Source organism: Oculina patagonica, chromosome 2 (genome assembly GCF_052425735.1).
Source record: "Oculina patagonica isolate OP01 chromosome 2, crgOcupat, whole genome shotgun sequence".
In the NCBI taxonomy this organism is placed as follows: domain Eukaryota; kingdom Metazoa; phylum Cnidaria; class Anthozoa; order Scleractinia; family Oculinidae; genus Oculina; species Oculina patagonica.
Genome location: NC_135759.1, coordinates 31,053,226 through 31,060,675, shown reverse-complemented (window position 1 = coordinate 31,060,675; position 7,450 = coordinate 31,053,226). Strand labels below are relative to the sequence as shown.

The 7,450-nt window shown below is 37.7% G+C and overlaps 1 long non-coding RNA gene across 2 annotated transcripts; it reads right to left on the bottom strand.

Annotated features, from left to right (window-relative positions):
- Window positions 1-2,284: 2,284 nt before the first annotated feature.
- Window positions 2,285-7,076, bottom strand: LOC144641977 (uncharacterized). 2 transcript variants are annotated; one of them, XR_013568665.1, is made up of 4 exons: window positions 6,942-7,076; window positions 5,319-5,569; window positions 3,695-3,945; window positions 2,285-2,321 (listed from the first exon to the last, which is right to left on the bottom strand). It is a non-coding gene; the product is annotated as an uncharacterized LOC144641977 (long non-coding RNA). The 2 variants fall into 2 exon arrangements; XR_013568664.1 differs by lacking the exon at window positions 2,285-2,321 and having other exon boundaries at window positions 3,572-3,945.
- Between the last annotated feature and the right edge of the window lie 374 nt (window positions 7,077-7,450).

The following is a 7,450-nucleotide window of genomic DNA, read 5'->3' as shown; positions in this document are numbered from 1 at the left end:
ATTGTCTCTAGTGTTCTTTAAAGAGCGCAATAAAACTGAACTAACCATAGCAAATCCCAAAAACGAATAATTCCACCCTTCTACTCCGAAGATGTTTATGTTAATTCTCCTTACTGGCTGTATACATTTCTTTCAATGTTAGTTCGGAGAAATGAGACATGTAGAGAACAGTTTCAGTATTTTCAGTATTTTACGTCGGTTTTTGACGTCTTAACCAAATAAGTTACACACTCCATACAGGTAAATGTTTATAAACATCAGAACATGTCACGCAATAACAACACCGTTTTTAAACCGTCTTTCATCTAATTGGAAGTTTTTATTGCTTCAGCTTACAACTTGACCAAAAGAAAGAATATACTATATCCCTTGACCACACCAAACTTCAGCTTTATAGCGTACATAGTTTTTGGGTTATGGAATATTTTATGCTCTATGCCCGACTCAGACAATCCCCGTCAATACCCTTGGGAAGGTCGTCAAGTTTGCACTCCCCTCCCCCCTCATTCAATGTTGAAGTCTACCTACAGACCTCAATCACAGCATATTGTCTATCATAATGTTCAGAAATACTTCAACGTTGATATGGGGGAGAGGGGGGGGACCAAACATCTTGTGTAGCTACCTAGAGACTACATTTATGTCGAAGTTTTTGAATTTGCGGTGTATATGTGCAACCTTCCCAAGAGGTTATGTCTGGGATTGTCTGTGAAATGACTGGGTGTGGTAGTACATCTCGGGGTCTTTACGGACTGAATTGAAAGTGTTACATGCCATCTTAATGGATGAAATTTTCAGACGATGTTGTGTATTAGCAGGCACTTTCTCCAAAGTAAACAGAATTAATTTTTCATTAAATAAAATTGGAGTTGGACGAGTTGATTGACGGTTGGAAATTATTGTTGTGTTCACAACATTGGAATTAAGAGATGTTAAATGTGAGATGGAAATTCATACGGTTTTGGCGACCAATTCCACCAGCTGAGCAGTTAAACTTGGTACCGTGTGGACACTGCTTTGCTCGCTTAGTTTTGGACAACGTCGAATAATAAATGTTATCTCTATTGTCAGCTGTCAACACCTTGTTAACAAGTTGTGTATCGCAGACAACAGTACTCCGGGAAAATACAACAGTACTCCATTAATGTTTCCGAAATTACAGCGCTCGGAGTTGATTTAACAGGAAAGTACGCGGACGTGGTTAATGTTTATAAAGAAATATTTCGTTGGCATGAAACTTGAAGTACATGTTGCTTTATGAAGGGGAAAACACACAGTACTCCATCAAAACAAGGTAATGAAATGTTATCATTCTCATTATCTTTTAAACTCGAGTTTTCAATGGAGTACTGTTCAAAATCACTCAAAAACGTAACTTCAAGATAAAAGCTTCGTCTCACTTGCTTGGAGTTTCACTGCCTAACTTATATTTAAGAAAAGCTGCATTAAATATCTTAAAATAGCGTTCTTTGGCGCGATTTTCTCATGGAGAACTGTGGAGTACTGTCAGACGAAATGTTTACAGTGTAATTAAGTTTACTATTCCTCGCCTGCGAGAAGTCACGGAAACTGTTCACAACGTTCGCATACGGTAAATAATAATGTCACTTAGAAACAACTATGACATTGTCTCTAGTGTTCTTTAAAGAGCGCAATAAAACTGAACTAACCATACCAAATCCCAAAAACGAATAATTCCACCCTTCTACTCCGAAGATGTTTATGTTAATTCTCCTTACTGGCTGTATACATTTCTTTCAATGTTAGTTCGGAGAAATGAGACATGTAGAGAACAGTTTCAGTATTTTCAGTATTTTACGTCGGTTTTTGACGTCTTAACCAAATAAGTTACACACTCCATACAGGTAAATGTTTATAAACATCAGAACATGTCACGCAATAACAACACCGTTTTTAAACCGTCTTTCACCTAATCGGAAGTTTTTATTGCTTCAGCTTACAACTTGACCAAAAGAAAGAATATACTATATCCCTTGACCACACCAAACTTCAGCTTTATAGCGTACATAGTTTTTGGGTTATGGAATATTTTATGCTCTATGCCCGACTCAGACAATCCCCGTCAATACCCTTGGGAAGGTCGTCAAGTTTGCACTCCCCTCCCCCCCTCATTCAATGTTGAAGTCTACCTACAGACCTCAATCACAGCATATTGTCTATCATAATGTTCAGAAATACTTCAACGTTGATATGGGGGAGAGGGGGGGACCAAACATCTTGTGTAGCTACCTAGAGACTACATTTATGTCGAAGTTTTTGAATTTGCGGTGTATATGTGCAACCTTCCCAAGAGGTTATGTCTGGGATTGTCTGTGAAATGACTGGGTGTGGTAGTACATCTCGGGGTCTTTACGGACTGAATTGAAAGTGTTACATGCCATCTTAATGGATGAAATTTTCAGACGATGTTGTGTATTAGCAGGCACTTTCTCCAAAGTAAACATAATTAATTTTTCATTAAATAAAATTGGAGTTGGACGAGTTGATTGACGGTTGGAAATTATTGTTGTGTTCACAACATTGGAATTAAGAGATGTTAAATGTGAGATGGAAATTCATACGGTTTTGGCGACCAATTCCACCAGCTGAGCAGTTAAACTTGGTACCGTGTGGACACTGCTTTGCTCGCTTAGTTTTGGAAAACGTCGAATAATAAATGTTATCTCTATTGTCAGCTGTCAACACCTTGTTAACAAGTTGTGTATCGCAGACAACAGTACTCCGGGAAAATACAACAGTACTCCATTAATGTTTCCTAAATTACAGCGCTCGGAGTTGATTTAACAGGAAAGTACGCGGACGTGGTTAATGTTTATAAAGAAATATTTCGTTGGCATGAAACTTGAAGTACATGTTGCTTTATGAAGGGGAAAACACACAGTACTCCATCAAAACAAGGTAATGAAATGTTATCATTCTCATTATCTTTTAAACTCGAGTTTTCAATGGAGTACTGTTCAAAATCACTCAAAAACGTAACTTCAAGATAAAAGCTTCGTCTCACTTGCTTGGAGTTTCACTGCCTAACTTATATTTAAGAAAAGCTGCATTAAATATCTTAAAATAGCGTTCTTTGGCGCGATTTTCTCATGGAGAACTGTGGAGTACTGTCAGACGAAATGTTTACAGTGTAATTAAGTTTACTATTCCTCGCCTGCGAGAAGTCACGGAAACTGTTCACAACGTTCGCATACGGTAAATAATAATGTCACTTAGAAACAACTATGACATTGTCTCTAGTGTTCTTTAAAGAGCGCAATAAAACTGAACTAACCATAGCAAATCCCAAAAACGAATAATTCCACCCTTCTACTCCGAAGATGTTTATGTTAATTCTCCTTACTGGCTGTATACATTTCTTTCAATGTTAGTTCGGAGAAATGAGACATGTAGAGAACAGTTTCAGTATTTTCAGTATTTTACGTCGGTTTTTGACGTCTTAACCAAATAAGTTACACACTCCATACAGGTAAATGTTTATAAACATCAGAACATGTCACGCAATAACAACACCGTTTTTAAACCGTCTTTCACCTAATTGGAAGTTTTTATTGCTTCAGCTTACAACTTGACCAAAAGAAAGAATATACTATATCCCTTGACCACACCAAACTTCAGCTTTATAGCGTACATAGTTTTTGGGTTATGGAATATTTTATGCTCTATGCCCGACTCAGACAATCCCCGTCAATACCCTTGGGAAGGTCGTCAAGTTTGCGCTCCCCTCCCCCCTCATTCAATGTTGAAGTCTACCTACAGACCTCAATCACAGCATATTGTCTATCATAATGTTCAGAAATACTTCAACGTTGATATGGGGGAGAGGGGGGGACCAAACATCTTGTGTAGCTACCTAGAGACTACATTTATGTCGAAGTTTTTGAAATTGCGGTGTATATGTGCAACCTTCCCAAGAGGTTATGTCTGGGATTGTCTGTGAAATGACTGGGTGTGGTAGTACATCTCGGGGTCTTTACGGACTGAATTGAAAGTGTTACATGCCATCTTAATGGATGAAATTTTCAGACGATGTTGTGTATTAGCAGGCACTTTCTCCAAAGTAAACATAATTAATTTTTCATTAAATAAAATTGGAGTTGGACGAGTTGATTGACGGTTGGAAATTATTGTTGTGTTCACAACATTGGAATTAAGAGATGTTAAATGTGAGATGGAAATTCATACGGTTTTGGCGACCAATTCCACCAGCTGAGCAGTTAAACTTGGTACCGTGTGGACACTGCTTTGCTCGCTTAGTTTTGGAAAACGTCGAATAATAAATGTTATCTCTATTGTCAGCTGTCAACACCTTGTTAACAAGTTGTGTATCGCAGACAACAGTACTCCGGGAAAATACAACAGTACTCCATTAATGTTTCCTAAATTACAGCGCTCGGAGTTGATTTAACAGGAAAGTACGCGGACGTGGTTAATGTTTATAAAGAAATATTTCGTTGGCATGAAACTTGAAGTACATGTTGCTTTATGAAGGGGAAAACACACAGTACTCCATCAAAACAAGGTAATGAAATGTTATCATTCTCATTATCTTTTAAACTCGAGTTTTCAATGGAGTACTGTTCAAAATCACTCAAAAACGTAACTTCAAGATAAAAGCTTCGTCTCACTTGCTTGGAGTTTCACTGCCTAACTTATATTTAAGAAAAGCTGCATTAAATATCTTAAAATAGCGTTCTTTGGCGCGATTTTCTCATGGAGAACTGTGGAGTACTGTCAGACGAAATGTTTACAGTGTAATTAAGTTTACTATTCCTCGCCTGCGAGAAGTCACGGAAACTGTTCACAACGTTCGCATACGGTAAATAATAATGTCACTTAGAAACAACTATGACATTGTCTCTAGTGTTCTTTAAAGAGCGCAATAAAACTGAACTAACCATACCAAATCCCAAAAACGAATAATTCCACCCTTCTACTCCGAAGATGTTTATGTTAATTCTCCTTACTGGCTGTATACATTTCTTTCAATGTTAGTTCGGAGAAATGAGACATGAAGAGAACAGTTTCAGTATTTTCAGTATTTTACGTCGGTTTTTGACGTCTTAACCAAATAAGTTACACACTCCATACAGGTAAATGTTTATAAACATCAGAACATGTCACGCAATAACAACACCGTTTTTAAACCGTCTTTCACCTAATCGGAAGTTTTTATTGCTTCAGCTTACAACTTGACCAAAAGAAAGAATATACTATATCCCTTGACCACACCAAACTTCAGCTTTATAGCGTACATAGTTTTTGGGTTATGGAATATTTTATGCTCTATGCCCGACTCAGACAATCCCCGTCAATACCCTTGGGAAGGTCGTCAAGTTTGCGCTCCCCTCCCCCCTCATTCAATGTTGAAGTCTACCTACAGACCTCAATCACAGCATATTGTCTATCATAATGTTCAGAAATACTTCAACATTGATATGGGGGAGAGGGGGGGACCAAACATCTTGTGTAGCTACCTAGAGACTACATTTATGTCGAAGTTTTTGAAATTGCGGTGTATATGTGCAACCTTCCCAAGAGGTTATGTCTGGGATTGTCTGTGAAATGACTGGGTGTGGTAGTACATCTCGGGGTCTTTACGGACTGAATTGAAAGTGTTACATGCCATCTTAATGGATGAAATTTTCAGACGATGTTGTGTATTAGCAGGCACTTTCTCCAAAGTAAACAGAATTAATTTTTCATTAAATAAAATTGGAGTTGGACGAGTTGATTGACGGTTGGAAATTATTGTTGTGTTCACAACATTGGAATTAAGAGATGTTAAATGTGAGATGGAAATTCATACGGTTTGGCGACCAATTCCACCAGCTGAGAAGTTAAACTTGGTACCGTGTGGACACTGCTTTGCTCGCTTAGTTTTGGAAAACGTCGAATAATAAATGTTATCTCTATTGTCAGCTGTCAACACCTTGTTAACAAGTTGTGTATCGCAGACAACAGTACTCCGGGAAAATACAACAGTACTCCATTAATGTTTCCTAAATTACAGCGCTCGGAGTTGATTTAACAGGAAAGTACGCGGACGTGGTTAATGTTTATAAAGAAATATTTCGTTGGCATGAAACTTGAAGTACATGTTGCTTTATGAAGGGGAAAACACACAGTACTCCATCAAAACAAGGTAATGAAATGTTATCATTCTCATTATCTTTTAAACTCGAGTTTTCAATGGAGTACTGTTCAAAATCACTCAAAAACGTAACTTCAAGATAAAAGCTTCGTCTCACTTGCTTGGAGTTTCACTGCCTAACTTATATTTAAGAAAAGCTGCATTAAATATCTTAAAATAGCGTTCTTTGGCGCGATTTTCTCATGGAGAACTGTGGAGTACTGTCAGACGAAATGTTTACAGTGTAATTAAGTTTACTATTCCTCGCCTGCGAGAAGTCACGGAAACTGTTCACAACGTTCGCATACGGTAAATAATAATGTCACTTAGAAACAACTATGACATTGTCTCTAGTGTTCTTTAAAGAGCGCAATAAAACTGAACTAACCATAGCAAATCCCAAAAACGAATAATTCCACCCTTCTACTCCGAAGATGTTTATGTTAATTCTCCTTACTGGCTGTATACATTTCTTTCAATGTTAGTTCGGAGAAATGAGACATGAAGAGAACAGTTTCAGTATTTTCAGTATTTTACGTCGGTTTTTGACGTCTTAACCAAATAAGTTACACACTCCATACAGGTAAATGTTTATAAACATCAGAACATGTCACGCAATAACAACACCGTTTTTAAACCGTCTTTCACCTAATTGGAAGTTTTTATTGCTTCAGCTTACAACTTGACCAAAAGAAAGAATATACTATATCCCTTGACCACACCAAACTTCAGCTTTATAGCGTACATAGTTTTTGGGTTATGGAATATTTTATGCTCTATGCCCGACTCAGACAATCCCCGTCAATACCCTTGGGAAGGTCGTCAAGTTTGCGCTCCCCTCCCCCCTCATTCAATGTTGAAGTCTACCTACAGACCTCAATCACAGCATATTGTCTATCATAATGTTCAGAAATACTTCAACGTTGATATGGGGGAGAGGGGGGGACCAAACATCTTGTGTAGCTACCTAGAGACTACATTTATGTCGAAGTTTTTGAATTTGCGGTGTATATGTGCAACCTTCCCAAGAGGTTATGTCTGGGATTGTCTGTGAAATGACTGGGTGTGGTAGTACATCTCGGGGTCTTTACGGACTGAATTGAAAGTGTTACATGCCATCTTAATGGATGAAATTTTCAGACGATGTTGTGTATTAGCAGGCACTTTCTCCAAAGTAAACAGAATTAATTTTTCATTAAATAAAATTGGAGTTGGACGAGTTGATTGACGGTTGGAAATTATTGTTGTGTTCACAACATTGGAATTAAGAGATGTTAAATGTGAGATGGAAATTCA